Source organism: Mus musculus, chromosome 8 (assembly GCF_000001635.26).
Source record: "Mus musculus strain C57BL/6J chromosome 8, GRCm38.p6 C57BL/6J".
Classification (NCBI taxonomy): Eukaryota; Metazoa; Chordata; class Mammalia; order Rodentia; family Muridae; genus Mus; species Mus musculus.
Window position 1 is genome coordinate 110,430,248 of NC_000074.6, and position 15,326 is coordinate 110,445,573.

At 45.1% G+C, this 15,326-nt stretch overlaps 1 protein-coding gene and 1 long non-coding RNA gene across 8 annotated transcripts in view; one reads left to right on the forward strand and one right to left on the reverse strand.

The window, feature by feature from the left end:
• Window positions 1–15,326, forward strand: part of Hydin (HYDIN, axonemal central pair apparatus protein) — a 343,286-nt gene that overhangs the window by 163,280 nt on the left and 164,680 nt on the right. The gene's annotated exons all lie outside the window — the stretch shown is intronic.
• Window positions 6,581–14,144, reverse strand: Gm35676 (predicted gene, 35676). The gene is made up of 2 exons (NR_168673.1): window positions 13,985–14,144; window positions 6,581–6,900 (listed from the first exon to the last, which is right to left on the reverse strand). It is a non-coding gene; the product is annotated as a predicted gene, 35676 (long non-coding RNA).

Below are 15,326 nucleotides of genomic sequence, written 5' to 3' on the forward strand. Positions count from 1 at the left end.
CAACAGTCAGTCTGTCCAGCAGTCAACCTGTCCAACAGTCAACCTTCAGTCAGCCTGTCCAACAGTCAACCTGCCCAACAGTCAGTCTGTCCAGCAGTCAGCCTGCCTAACAGTTGGCCTGCCTGACAGTCAACCTTCCCAAAAGTCAACCTGCCCAACAGTCAGTCTGTCCAGCAGTCAACCTACCTAACAGCTGGCCTGCCTGACAGTCAGCCTGTCCAACAGTCAACCTGCCCAACAGTCAGTCTGTCCAGCAGTCAACCTGCCTAACAGTTGGCCTGCCTGACAGTCAGCCTGTCCAACAGTCAACCTGTCCAACAGTCAGCTTGCCCAATAGTCAGCCTGCCCAATAGCCTGCCCAACAGTCGGCCTGCCCAACAGTCAGCCCTCCCAACAATCAGTCTAGCCAACAGTCTCCACTTCACTCCCCCTCCACCAGGCCACATGCATGTGTAGACTGCAGCTTCAGGAACATTACAGCCTTTTTGTCACTCACAGAGAAGCTGCCTTGCCTAGAGACCTCAGCCCGCATCCCATTCTGTGTTTTTCAGTTTCTAGTTTTCTCCTTCAATCTGCCTCTACTAATGTTCAGTGTCGAGAGCCTGGTAGATCCATGACTCTCAAGCCCTCATTGTTTCTGTTTCATGTGTGACTCATATGTTTATCTTGATTTTGAATATAGCTATGCTTAGCACCTTTTTTTCCCAAAAACTTTATCTCATTTTCTGATAGGCTAAAGTGAAATAAATGTTTTAAATCTTAAACTCATTAGCTGACAGACTGTCCTCTTGTGTTTTAGCCCTTTGTAGGTGCTAATACACAATCCATTTCAAGAGAATAGTAGAATATGTCTTCAATGGAAATAAGAAAGAAGAGGAGTTGGGGGCACTGGGTTTTTTGGTTGTATTTTATTTGGTTGGTCTTGACTTTATTTGTGAAAATCTATTTTTTAATAAAAACACTAGGAGCCAGGCAGTGCTGGCACATGCCTGTAATCCCAGCTTGGGAGACAGAAGCAGGTGGATTTCTGAGTTTGAGGCCAGCCTGGTCTACAGAGTAAGTTCCAGGACAGTCGGAGCTACACAGAAACCCTGTCTGGAAAAAAAAAACAAAAACAAAAACAAAACAAAACAAAACAAACTAGGAATAAAGAGTCAGGAAAAAAAATGAGTTTCTAACCTATGATGAGGACTATCTCTTTTTTCTTCTTTTTTTTTTTTTTTTTTTTTTTTTTTTTTTTTTTTTTTTTTGGTACATGAACATCCGTCATGATCATTCCAAGATGAGTTGGGCTCCTCCTGAGCCATCATCCCCAAGTGACAAGAGGGTCCCAGTGGCCATAAGATCGAGAGTTCTAGGAGCAAAGATTTGAGCTTCATAGAGAACTTCTCATCCCCCACCCGCACCCCATTCCAACCTGAGACCTAGTTCACTTTCTCAAAACTGAAAGTGGAAGACAGAAGTCAGAGTCCAGCAGGTCCCACTGATGATCTAAACCACACTGACAGGAGGAAACGATTGATTAGGCATCAGGTAACGTGTTGGGTCAGCACTTCTCTGAGCCTAGGATGACAAGGCTACCAGTCAAATTCGATTAGTTTGAGTATAAGTTAAATCCGAAATGAACGGAGAGCATTTGCAAATGAAAGGGAGTTGTCCAAAAAAAAATACATCTTTGTTGGCAGCCTTGTCCAGCTCCATTCTACTTGTCCTGACTCTTAATTGGTTTTGGAAAATTGCTTTTTCTACTAATTGCTATTCAGGTGTGCAGATGTAGTAGCTATCATCCAGAGGAAGTATGAAGTCAGGTTTTTTTCCCTCCCTTATATCACCATTTCCTTCTCTGTGAAAAGGTTTAGCTTCTTCCTGGTAATCAGCAGCAGCCACCCAACTCATGTCACGTTTGAGAGATGACCTTTGCTGTCCCTGTCAGCTGAAGCACTCACCCCTCTCGTTCTGTGTACTGATGCTAAACCGCCACAGTTCAATGCAGAGTTGGTAACAAAACGAAATTAGCACCTGTCTGTAATCAAGAACAATTACAAGGTTCAAGGTGTGCTGCGGACTCCTCAGCGGATCTTCATCGGAGAGAAAGTCACCCTCTTCCTTAGTTCCTCTTCCTGTCCTCTGTCATGAGCAAGAACACAGAGACTAAACAGATGTGGTGTTTGCCATGGCAGAATTGTCTGCGGGAGTCCACTTGGAATATATCTTTTGTAAAGAGTAGCTGTACTGATATTGCTGTATTCACACTAAATCACATGCTTTAGAAGACAAAAGAAACCTGTCTCTGTGAGATTGCACATTAAATCCCTTTGCATCTGGCAGGGAAGACACTACCTAGGGGTGGCAGGGTCACGCCCCAAGCACAGCTGCTCGAAGCATCTCTCATCTCGGTCACTCAGAAGAGCTGTAGAGGGTCCACGTTGAGGAACCAATCCTAATTCTTCACATGCTGGCTATATTATTTAACCCTTTCCACCCTGTGGTTCTTCTTTTGATGTAACGAGGGCAGTGCTATCTAGAACGTTGTGCAGGATGATTACAGAGGAAGCACCTGCTGAAAAGTTAAGAATTTGGTAAATGGTAGCTTTAATTGCTATCTGACAAAAAGGGCCAGGGGAAACAGCACGTGGAAAGATATTTTCTGGTAACTGTATCCAAAGGTCTTGTTCCAACTCCTTACCGGCAGGCCCAGGCGAGAAGAGAGAGGTCCCGATCCCACCCGGGTGTCTCTGGGGCTGAGAGGAATGGCGAGTGTCAACAGCCCAAAAGAAACACACCGAGCCGAGAGTCTTGTTGAAGCAGGAATTCAACTTTATGGCATCAGCCTCTCAATTATTTAAGTTCAGAACATAGGGAGAGGGATTTTTGGCGGGGTGAGATGATATAGGAGACAGGGAAGGGTGATAGCGGGTATAGAGTGACTGACAGGGCCAATGGCAAAGCTCTACATCAGCAATGGCAGGGCAGAGGCAGGGCCAAACAAGTCTTGCTGAGTCACCTCAACATGAAAGTGACCGAGACAGGTCTCAAAACATGAGCCAACCTTGGGTTTGTCCTGAAGGCCCAAACCAGGGCCAAAATGGAGCCCAACAGTCTTGTTTTTGTCTTAATAATAAGAGGAGAAGGAGCTGGAGAAGGAGGAAGAGGAGGAGGATGACATAGTGGTGGCGGCAGTCATAGTGAGGGACAGCAAAAGAAGCCCTAAAGTTGCGAGTCAGCTCTGATGTCATGCAGCACTCTGGAGAACAGAGGCTCTAATGCTGCCTTGTCCTCACTTTTCTCCCATTTCTCTAAATTTTTGAGAGAGGAGTCCTCTTGTGAGAGGCTTTGGAGCATCAGCATTGGTGGGCAAGCATCCTCTCACGGCAGAGGACGGAGGGAAACAGACTTCTTAGCAGACAGCTCTTCAGAAATGATGTCTTTCACTCAGGACATCCTTACTTGAACAGCTGCCCCAGAACCATGCAAATTTGTGTGTGTGTGTGTGTGTGTGTGTGTGTGTATGTGTGGTGTGTGTGTGTGTGTGTATGTGTGGTGTGTGTGTGTGTGTGTTTGGTGTGTGTGTGTGTGTGATGTGTGTGTGTGTATGTGTGTGGTGTGTGTGTGTGTGTTTGGTGTGTGTGTGTGTGATGTGTGTGTGTATGTGGTGTGTGTGTGTGTGTGTGTGTGTTTGGTGTGTGTGTGTGTGATGTGTGTGTGTGTGTATGTGTGGTGTGTGTGTGTTTGGTGTGTGTGTGTGTGTGTGTGTGTATGTGGTGTGTGTGTGTGTGTGTTTGGTGTGTGTGTGTGTGATGTCTGTGTGTGTGTGTTTGGTGTGTGTGTGTGGTGTGTGTGTGTGTATGGTGTGTGTGTGTGGTGTGTGTGTGTGTATGGTGTTTGTGTGTGTGTGTGTGTGTGGTGTGTGATGTGTGCGGTGTGTGTGTGTGTGTGTGTGATGTGTGTATGTGTTTGTGTGGTGTGTGTGTGTGTGTATGTGTGGTGTGTGTGTGTGTATATGTGTGGTGTGTGTGCACGTGCGTGCACTTGTACACTCAGGAGCTATCCTGTTTGCTTGCATGTACTTCTCTGTGTGCTGTGTGTTCAAGCTGACACCTTTCACCAAGTCTTTAAAAGGAGGAGCCATTCAAGAACAGTGTGGTCAGCCTCTCTCTAACAGATTACTGGTCCGTATTACTTGAGAACAATGAAAATGGCATATACTCAGTCCCTTAGTACAAAGTCAATTGGCCCTATAATTCTCACAGTCTTCCCCCTCCACAAGCATGCAGAGCCACGACTTGAGTGACAGGAAATCTCTCATCGGCAACCAAATCTCTCCTATTTTGTCTATACAGAGAAAAGCCCAACAAAATAAGTACATCATGTATGGGGAGCGAGGGAGCAACCAACGCAGTCACAACACAAAATAGAAAAGGAAAGCAAGAGAAACATCTACATCCGGCCCTGCAATTGAGTCTAGGAGAGGTTGGAAGGTTTGAAGGAGCTTTCAAAAGACTTACGGTCTAGTGAGATACATTTTTGAACAATAGTGGACCACAGATATAAACACTGATAGAATTAAAAACCAGTCAGATTCCTAGGCTGTGTGTTGGGCGTTGATCTGCTTGCCCTGACTTCCCTCAGTGAAGGACTGTGAGCTCAGGATAGGTGCCTGGGGGTGGGGGATGCGGCGATTAGTCTCTGAGAAATAAAACTGATGGACCATTTAAGAGCCCATCCCCACCCTTGGATGTACATCTGTAGGAAAAGCCTGTGCTTGCTACATCAGAAGCCTAAGTGAAGAAAGGGGGCTGCTCCTAGGAAGATGAATACTGGATTCAAAAGACCCATAGCTCAGCTGTGAGCAACGTTTGTTTGGTCTAAGTGCAAAAAAAAAAAAAAAAATGTTTTTTTCTCCCCATGAAATCATCCCAGCTTGGAGGATGGAGAGAAGAAAGTGAGAGAGAAGCGTGTAGAGCTGTTCTCAGCCTCACAGAGCGAGCGAACTACAGGGTGCTCCCATATCACCCCCAATGGATCTCAAGACAGGGACTGAGAGCCGATGACCTAAGAACTGGCCGGGCTGCCTGTGGCCAAGAATTGGGGTAACTAGGCAAGGTGGGAAAGAGGACTCAGAGGACTAGTTTTTTCTTACCGTACACTTTCTCTAGAACCATTTGTCTCACCACGTATGTCTGTGTATACATATGATAAGAACAGAAACAAAGCCCCACCCCCATGACACAGAAAATACTATATATGTGATGTGGCACCATTTATAAAGTCAGTGTTTGGATACAAACAAAAGGGGGTTTTCTTTCAGTCAAAAAATAAATCTGCAAAGACACAGAAAATTACTAATGATGGCTACCTCTGCGGATGATGGCCAGGAACTTCCTGTGTGTAAAGGTAGAGAGGAAGGAAGGAGGGAGAATGAGCTCTCCAGAGAAAGGATGCTGGGGAATGGCTTGGTGGTAAAGCATGGATGTAGCAGGTACAAGGCCCTGGGTGCAAGCCCCAGCTCTGTAAACTGGAGAGGCAGAGAAAGAGAATTACTATATCACTTTTAGGAGACACTTGTTCACTGGAGTGAGTGTGCACCACCCTTGTCCTGCCCTTCCACAAATTGCTTCCTTCTAGAACAGCTAAAGATGGGGAGGGGACCATTCATCACCCCACCATGCAGGTGACGACCGCTAAACTTTGGGTGTTTACTCTCCAGCATTTCCCCCCTCAGGCCTATGTTCTCCCTTCCCTCACCCTGTGAGGTAACTTTTGTTGCCAGCTCTTTTCATGTCCGACATATCAGCATCAGTCAGAAATTTTGTACCAGTTTATAGCCAGCCCCTGGCCAGATGTAAAGCGTGATACTCCCTCGCATGCTCTTAGGAACGCTGTCACTGTGGCCAAACCCAACAGATCTGCTTTTAATGTTCATTCTAAGTTTGCATTTCTTTGGTCTTCCAAAGACTATCTAGTGAGACAGGACATTTTTTTCATGTACCTGTTGACCGTGAAGTAGATATTATTTTTGAGCCTTGACCCATTGCTGGCACTCTGATGACCAAGGGGAGAAACAAACCAGAAATAGAAAGGCTCATTTCTTCAGAATTCACAATTGCACAGAAGAAGCTGGCCAGCAACACAGCCAGATGGTACAATGTAAGCTTGGAGGAGGAAGTGGCCAGTTCTTCTACCAAAGGGAAGCCTGTTGCCAGTCAGAAGAATGGACCAGAAGCTTCAAGGCTAGACACCAGGAAGGCAAAACTGGGCATGCATTTATATATAATGACTGTGCTTGGTTTATTTAGGATAGCAGGTGACCTTCTGCTTCATGCAGGAAGTCTAGAAAAGGCATTGGGGACCTCTTAGTAGAGCTGGGACTAATCTCCAGACCAGAGGTCATGTGTAGGATACCAATCCTGATGGCAGGTCGCCATGTTTGCAGAGGGCCTGGGTGTTGTCTCAGAAGGACCTGAGGTCCCACTAAGATCACTCCAAACCCTAAGTTCCCAATCATAAAGTGGGAGGTGGGGTAGGGGGAGGGCTTAGACATGAACCAAACAGAACAAAATTATGACAAAACTCAACCACATTTGCAGTTTGTGTACTCCGAGGCTTGTATGAAAAGCTTTTGAGTGAATTGGGGTAATTTTATGGAGGAGATACATAGATGTCTAAAGGGGGCTCAGGAGACCGATCCAGACAGGCTCAGGTCTGTATAATATAGCACTCTCGGTGACATGGATTAGAAAGTGACACGAGTAAAGCTCTCTGCTTCTTGAGTGGACAAGGTGGGAGACAGCACCCATTTCATCCAGCACAATGTGGCAGCATACACCTAGAGTCCTCAGTGTATGTCGGGGGGCGGGGACGGGACGGGACGTGTTCCTCGACACAGAGAGAGAGCGAGCCCTGGTTCCAAAAGAAAAAGAGAAAGCACAGTTAACAGATGGAGAACCTGTAACCTAGACTGTAAAATCAGCCCAAGGTCACCCAGCTGCAGATGACAGACTTCAGGATTGGCCACTAAGCCGCGTGACTCCACAGCCCACACTTCCAGTCATGACCCTACACGTCCTCCCTTGGAAAGCCTAGCATCAGTCCTTCTGCATCTCCCTCTTAACCCCCAGTTAATTGTTAAAAGCAGCAAAATGACTCACTTCAAGGGAGAGGGGTCTATGACTCCAGATGCCATTTAGATGATGAAAAGGGGGTGGTGGCCCTCAGTGAGACTCCATTGTTCTTGCCCCACGGAGAAAGGACTGTCTGCTGAGATAATAGAAGTCTACCACAGTCCCTTGATCCACACGTGGGTTCCTGTTGTTCTCTGCTTCCCCTTACTTCATGGGAGGAAACCTCACGGGTCTCAAATGGCAAAGGAGCTGTTCTCCAGCTCACAGTGTTATTTTCTACAGGCGTCATAGTCATTAGCTCTGCATAACAGCAGGCCCGCCAAAGCATGTATTGCCAAAGTGACATGTGCAAACAATAGCAACCACTTCTGCCTTTTATGGAAAAATATTAAACACATGATAAGGAAACTTATTTTTAAAAGCCCTGTCTGATTTACCTTGGGAGCCGAACCTACATACTACATAGCTCAGGGATATAGCCCATCTTCACAGATCAAAGGCAAATGTTAACATTAGGTATGTGGGACCTCGCAAGGAGGGCTCATCCCTAATCACCAGAGGGCATGGAATTCTGAACTGTAAACCATCACAAATCCTCCATCCTTCCCACAGCCACCACACACACTTGCACATAAGCATGCAGTTCCTATATATGCTAGCTATGGGCTGTGGAAATGGCTGACTCCCAAGCCCTAATTTGCTGGAGAAATACAAACAAACAAACAAACAAACAAACAATCAAACAAAAAACAGAGACAGCCATTAGTGTCTAGTTTTTATAAGATTATTTTTTATTTGTGTATGTGTTTGGGGTAGAGGATGCCTTCAGGGACCAGAAGGTGTCAGGCCCATGGATCTAGAGTTGAAGGCGATTTGTGAGCTGCCAGATGTGAGGGCTAGGATCGGAACTCCATACTCCGTGAGAGCACAAGCCCATGCCCTTGCATAGTATTTGTTCGTCTAGGACTGTACTTATCACACACTAGTCATAAGCACTCCGCTTATACTGACCACTTAACCACAGAGCCAGCTCCCCAGCTCCAACTGAAGTCTTAATGGGAAACTCTGTAGAGAGAGGGCTTGCTCTCAGCATCTTTGAAAGAAATGTATGGAAGCTCATATTCACCTTCTATTGCTAGGTTTCAAATTCTCATAAACCTACTACTGGTTTAAAACATTAGTAATTTGTTATCTGTTCTTATGTGTGAAGAATCCAGGCGTGGCTTCCTGCTCATGGGGTCACCGAGGGCTGGGATAAGTACGTTAGCCGACCTACATTTCTTGGGGGTGGAGGGGCCGCTGGCTGGGGTGGATTCTCCCTCTGACCAGTGGTGGAGGAAGGGTCCTCAGAGGAAGGAGCCACAGCTTGGATCCCTACTTTGCTGGCAGACTTTTGCTTGCAGTTGAATGGCTGACAGAACTCTCCAGTCTCACTCGTTATCAGCATGGGCTGCTCTCAATAGTTACCGGGCCACCATAGCTACCCTATTACGCGGCCATTCCTTAACGTCTCTCAGGCTCAACATTTCTGTGGTAAGAAGGGTTCCGTCTCCTTTGGGCCTACTGAAGAAGATCTCCCATCTGAAGGTGAACTGTTTTAGGACTTTAACTGCATCTGCAAAATCCCTTCCCGGGACCACCAACATCAGCATTTGACTGACTAACAGAGACGGTAACTGTGCCCCCCAGGAGATGGACATCTTAGGGTCCATCTTAGAATTCTTTCAACCACAAGTCTCCACAAACACTCCTTTCTGGTAAGAATCTTAAATCTTCAATTCTTTCTTAGAATCCATCTTTATTTTCCCAATGTCAAATCTACTTTTTTTTTCCTAGCAAAACCACTATTAAGCCCATACTTGTGAGAGCAGCTCAGATTTGAGTAAAATAACAGGCGTAATCGTGGTTTTTGGTAACTTACATTGCACACACATGGCTGCGGTTAACCATCACCACCACCTCACGTGGGAGGCACAGTCAGAACTCAGAACTAATTAGGTCGATAGGCTACATGGGTGATGTCTTAGTTACTTTGCTATTGCTATTTTATCAGCATAATCCATGCAGTTTGTAGGAGAAAAATGGTTTAGTTGGCTTACAATTCTGTAGGGTTAACAGTCTGTGGGAGTAGACTACAAGCTCACATCTTAAACCACAAAGCTGAAGTTAAGAGAATCTTTTGAATCCTTAAAGCCTGCTGCCAGCAAGACCAGCCCTCCTAATCCTCCCCAAACAGCCAACTGGGTAGGAGCCACGTGTTCAAATACTCAATTCTTATGGGTAGGGGGATCTCATTTAAACCACAGGTGACAGGTGACAGTCCTCAAGCCCAACACCTAGAGACCAGCTAAGCAGGGGACTCAAGCCCACATCTGTTTTCCCTCAGAGCCTTCCTTCCTAACCTTTCTCCATCCATTGCTGTCTTACTGTACCGGGGTCTTTTGTTAACCTACTTTCCCTCCTCCAACAGAAAATGCCTCGATGACTAGACCCGCCCATAAATGCAAGGGCACCCTTGAAAGTCAAGCATCAGACTACACAGGCACATCAGACCACTCTGACTTAGCCTTGAGAGCGGCCCAGGATCTTAGCAGCTGGCACTTTGACTGTACCTTGTCCTTAGATTCTGTGATGTATTTTGCTGTCTGGTTTTATGCCAGGCATTGATTAATAAGCTTCATCAAAAAGAAAACTCACTGATTCAGCCCTGGAAAGCAACTTCAGTCTTGCTCCCAGAGCCTCCAATCCATGTCAGCAGGAATCGAATAGAGACGGCATACATCCATCGAAAACTGATGTCCCCTGACCTGAAATAGCACTCCCACCGGCCACAGCCTCACCTCCTTGTGTGTAGTGTGGTCAGAGGAGGAATATAAATAGTCAGAGTGAGCCAAATGACTTTGACAGTACCCTCTCTGAGAACTGCCCTCGCTTTTTGATTCTTCTTTTTTTTTTTAATGGCAGTGATTTATGTCTGCATTGTAAGCCAAGTCTCAAGATGAGCAAAACTATATAGAATGCTTTAAAGCCACAAATTGGGAAGAGAGGTCAGCAGAGTAAAATTTTTTCACCCAGCACTTTCTTATCTTCTCCCACCCCCCACCCCCGCCCACGGTTCTCAGGTTTGAATTGCCAAGTCAGTCTCTCACTGGAGCCCTTTACCTTTCCAGTCCTGAGATTTGAGAGAACTTGGAACTGGTGGCACACCTGCACGCAGTGGCCATGGTCTAAACTAACAAAGTGCTTTTATCAATAGCTCCCCACATTCGTCTCCCTTTGCTGAGGACCCAGACCTGGACTACATTTCCCAGACTCCTCCTAGGTTAGGTGTGGCTGTACATGGGAGTTCCAGCCAGCGGAAGTGGGCAGAAGAGATGTGCACTTGCCTTCTTGGTATATGAATCCTGGCATCCAAGCCTCCCTCCTGCTGGTGTTGCTATCTAGTGATTTGCCAATGGCTGGAGTGTCCAAATGTGTCACAATTGGCTCAGCTGAGGTGTGTGTATGGAGTGACTGCGTAGAATAGAAGCCAGTCCTCATCTCTGTCCCACCTTGGAAACAAGCTAATACTGTGTCAACCCGCTGAGCCTTGGGGGTCTGTTATAGCAGCTACCAATTCCTTATCTAAAAAGTAGCCATCCAGAATCTCAAAATTGGAACTTTAAAAACGCCAAGAGAGGAGAAGGACTGCTTAGCCCAGGATGAAATATTCATTTCCATCTATTGCTTTAACTGTGTAGGTCACGCTGGAATGATCTCATTCAAAGGCTTCATTCAACCTCCAGAAACAAAGCCACCTCGGTCCGTTTTTAAATGGCTATAGACGGTGGAATTTGCATTTATAGTTCTTTGGGAACTCACTTTGATGCCATCTTTGTGATTTATGTCTTAGAGGATTGTTCTGTTTTCACTCTATCACTGCTAAAAAAAAAAAAAAAAAAAAAAAAACCAAAAACTTTGGGGCATAAATTAGCAAGGCATGTCAGGAAGTATTTCTTTGAACCCAAGTATGAACACAATACTGTGCCATGCCATTCCCCCTATCAATAACAGTTCATCTACACTCCTGAAAGTTACATGTACAGGAATATCTTTTTAACTATATGTGTGAGGAGAGTGTGTAGGGGCACATGTGTATGAGAAGGTGTGGGGGCCCATGTCATTACACGAAGGCAAAGGGTGATGTCATGTGTCCTGCTCCGTCACTCTCTGCCTTGTCTCGGATCTCCCACTAAACGTAGAACTACACTGCTGACCAGTGAGCCCCGGAAATCCTATCACCACCCAGCCCACAGCTGGAGTAACACTCACACAGGAGTGACTGCACCTAACTTTTTACATGGGTCCTGGGGATTTGAACTCAGGTCTTCATGCTTGCACAGCAAAGCTTTTACCCATTGAGCCATCTCCTCAGTCTAAGAAATGTAAAATGGCAAGCAACTGTATCTGAATGCTGGAGAAGCAGGGACTGGCGGATTCTGATACTCTATTAGGGTGGGGGTGAATGTGAGTAATAATGGTTCAGAGAGATTTGGGGAAACAGAGTGTCATGCAAGATTTGGCTCCCCACCCCACGTGTGTCAAATATCCCTGTCCAAGTCCCAGTGTGTCTACATCAACCCTTAATGTCTCATTGTTTTCCTCTACTTCTGTGTCTCCAAAATGTTCTACATTCAGAGATTATAAGGAATGCTATGGCTTTTGACTTAGAGTCAAATCTATGATTTCTATTAATGCCAACATTGAAGTAAATTTTTCCGGGCGCCAGTCATTACTCACCATTCATAAATCTGAAAAAAAAAATGTTCTTCTGGGATTCATTTAACTCGTTTACGTTTTCATGTGCAACTTACCTGTTTCCCGCGTGGGCTTGCAAAAAAAAAAACAAAACAAAACAAAAACGCACAGGGAAACGTAACTAGCTTTCTGGCCTGTCTAACAGGCTCTATCCTCAATTTCAAGTTGGAAAGTGAGCATGTGGGTTTGCACATTAGGTTTTCCTTGCACGGGCACCGTGAGTCGGTTCCTGAGCGAGTGGCTGGTGAATCCCACTGACCAGATCCAGCCTCCCATTCTGCCCTAGAACTAGGCTGGATTTGGATCCTGTGAGACATCGCCCGGTGGCTGACTCTTGCTTAACTTTTCCTCATAGTCTGTACTTTTTCTCATTTGCAACAACTATTAGTACTGTTCTAAACCCTCCACAAGTTTGTCAGGACATTTCTGACTGGTGGGCACCACTGTATGCGAGTCTCAAAGAGTCACACGTACCTTTACATTCCTCCTTTTTATTAGAAATGCACCCTGGAAATTAAATGGAAGGATAGGTTTATTTTTTTTAATTTATCTTTTTTTTAATTTTATATGTAGGAGTGTTTTGGCTGCATGTATGTATGTGCACCAGTCTGTGTGTCTAGATCCCATAGAGGTCAGAAAAGGGCATCAGATCCCTGGCAATAGGGTTACATGTGGTGGTGAGCTTCCATGTAGGTGCTGGGAATCAAACCTGGGTCCTCAGAGAGCGCAGTGTGTGCTACTAACCACATCACCATCTCAAGAGGACGACTTTAGACTGGAAGAGCCTCCAAAGCTAGTGAGCACAGAGAGCGAATTTTACATTCACTTGTTTTTTTCTTTTTTTGGGGGGGCGGGGGGGTTTCAAGACAGGGTTTTTCTGTGTAGCCCTGGCTGTCCTGGAACTCACTCTGTAGACCAGGCTGGCCTCGAACTCAGAAATCTGCCTGCCTCTGCCTCCTGAGTGCTGGGATTAAAGGCGTGCGCCACCACCGCCTGTTTTACATTCACTTTTAAATACATTGTTTTCCTCCTTATGCTTGATTTTGTTTTGGGGCCTTCTCCTGAGCCCATGTCTCAGAGAAGCCTAGGAAGCCAGGGAAAGTTTTCAAGCAAACAATCACATTCTTATCTAGTTACCTGGAGAGTTTGCCTCATTATTCTGGATGCTTACAGACCATCTCCCTGGCTTTTCTTTTTGTAGCCTTTTCTCAGTATATTGCTAGCAATAACTAAATATTTTGCATAAGTAATATCCTCCCTGAAATAGAATCAGGGTTAAATGCAAGGAAATAGCTACCAAAATAGGGAGAAGATGCTTTTTATTAATTTTGAAATAATTGCCTATATGTACAATTAGAGAGAGTAGGTTAGGCTTTTTTAATCAATAGTAATATAATTAGGAACACACCGGTTGCTAATTAGGTCTGATTTCACACTTAGAGGAATAATCCATTTGTCACAGTCAGGGGATTCAAACCTGCCCTCCCCTGGAGCAGCAAGGTGTTCTTTAGATTTTCTCAGGCACTTTCTCCCCAGCCTCCTCCTGGCTTGCATTTTAGTTGTTTACCTGGCTTCTCTGAATATCACATCAGCTCCTTGGGGGGTGGGGGGTGGGGGGAGCGTACTTTGGGTATTTTTGTTTTTCCCACAATAACTGAACATCAGGTCTGTTGAATGTGCTGTACTTGGTAAAAAGTTTCAAAGCCATGGTGCTCACCCGATTTGCAGGTGACCAGGAGGAACAGCTGGTCAGTTGGCTATCAGAATCATAATTTTAGCAGCCCCCCCCCCAAAGGCTGGAAGTCTAACAAACATAAATATCAACTCTTAAGACCTAGTTTTGAAATTCAAAATGAAGAATTTGATAGGTTTGTTAACTGCACATTACACTCAGCCGAAGAGAGACTTAGTGAGCTGGACAAAAACCGAGCAGAAGTCACCCAAAATAAGTCAGGGAGTAAAAGCAAACAAATGTAATTAAGAGGCTATGAGGTGGCATATCAATTAGCTAAGCCTCTCTGTGACAAAACAACCAAGATATACAACTTAAACAGAGAAAGGCTTACCTTTGGCTCCTGGTTTCCGAAATTTCCAATCTATGACCACTTGTGCCCTTTGTCCTTGTGACTGTCAGTGCATGGTGATACAGGCCCTCTCATTTTATGACAGTCAGGAGGCAGAGTGCAATAAAGACATGTTCAGGTCTCAGGATCACCTTCAAGGAACGCCCTAGCCACCTCACTTCCTCTAATTTGGCCCCACCTCTGACCTCACTTCCTCTGACTTGGCCCCCACCTCTGACCTCACTTCCTCTGACTTGGCCCCACCTCTGACAGTTTCTCCTACATCCCAAGGGCACCACCACCCAGGTGTCAAGTCTTCGTGAGTCCCCAGGGGACACTCTAGGCCCAACCCTAACTGAGAGGTAATTAGGAAGTTCTAAAATGATAAGAGATGAAGGATGAGGCAGAAAGAATATTTAAATAGAAACATATTGATAATTGTCAAAAATAAATAAATAAATAAAACCAAGGACTCTAGAAAGAGATCAAATTCCAAGCAGAAGGCACTACAGGTTTTCAAAGACAAGGGCAAGTTCTAAAAGTAAGATATAGATTACCACCAGAAGCAGAAATCGTATTTTAATTACTGTTTACAGCTCGAGTCTTTTTTTTTTAATTGGCATCTTGACCTCACTTTGACATCTGAGGTTTTCCTCTAATGCTGGGATGCAGGATTTGAAGGACCAGTAAGCACAAGAACTGCATTCCCTTTGCCCTACATAACTCCAGAGAAGGGACCAAAACAATGTATAGTGGGTCAAAATGAGACAAAAATCCAACCTAATACAAGGAAGAAATATCAAATAATCTGAGCTGTGAGAACCAGAAGTAAATAAATTACCCCACACAAGAGTGAATCCACTGATGTCAAAGAGTCTGAATAAAAGACTGATATAGGCAGTCACCGATTTTTAGTTTACTTTTTGAAACAGGATCTTGTTATTCAGTTCAAGCTGGCCTTGAACTCTGGCTCCCCCTGCCTCCAACTTCCACGTGCTGAGAGTGTAGGTATGCACCACCATAGCCAGCTTCATTTGTCAAATATTAATGAGGTGTTTGCTGCAGACACTGTCTTGTACATGCAGTGTAGCTATTACTATATCCTACTATAGATACTTAGGATATGTTTGTTTGTTTGTTTGTTTGTTTGTTTGTTTGTTTGTTTTAAAAAAAAGGTTGAAGACACAAACCAATGGAAAACCCCTCCTGTGTATAGCTTATATTCCACTGCAGGGGGTAGACAATGAGTATGATAAGTCAAGCATGTACTATGTTAGAATACAGGAAGTGATGAGGATAAAAATCTAGAACAAGGTGAAAGCGGCCAGGGATGCCAAGGGTGGGT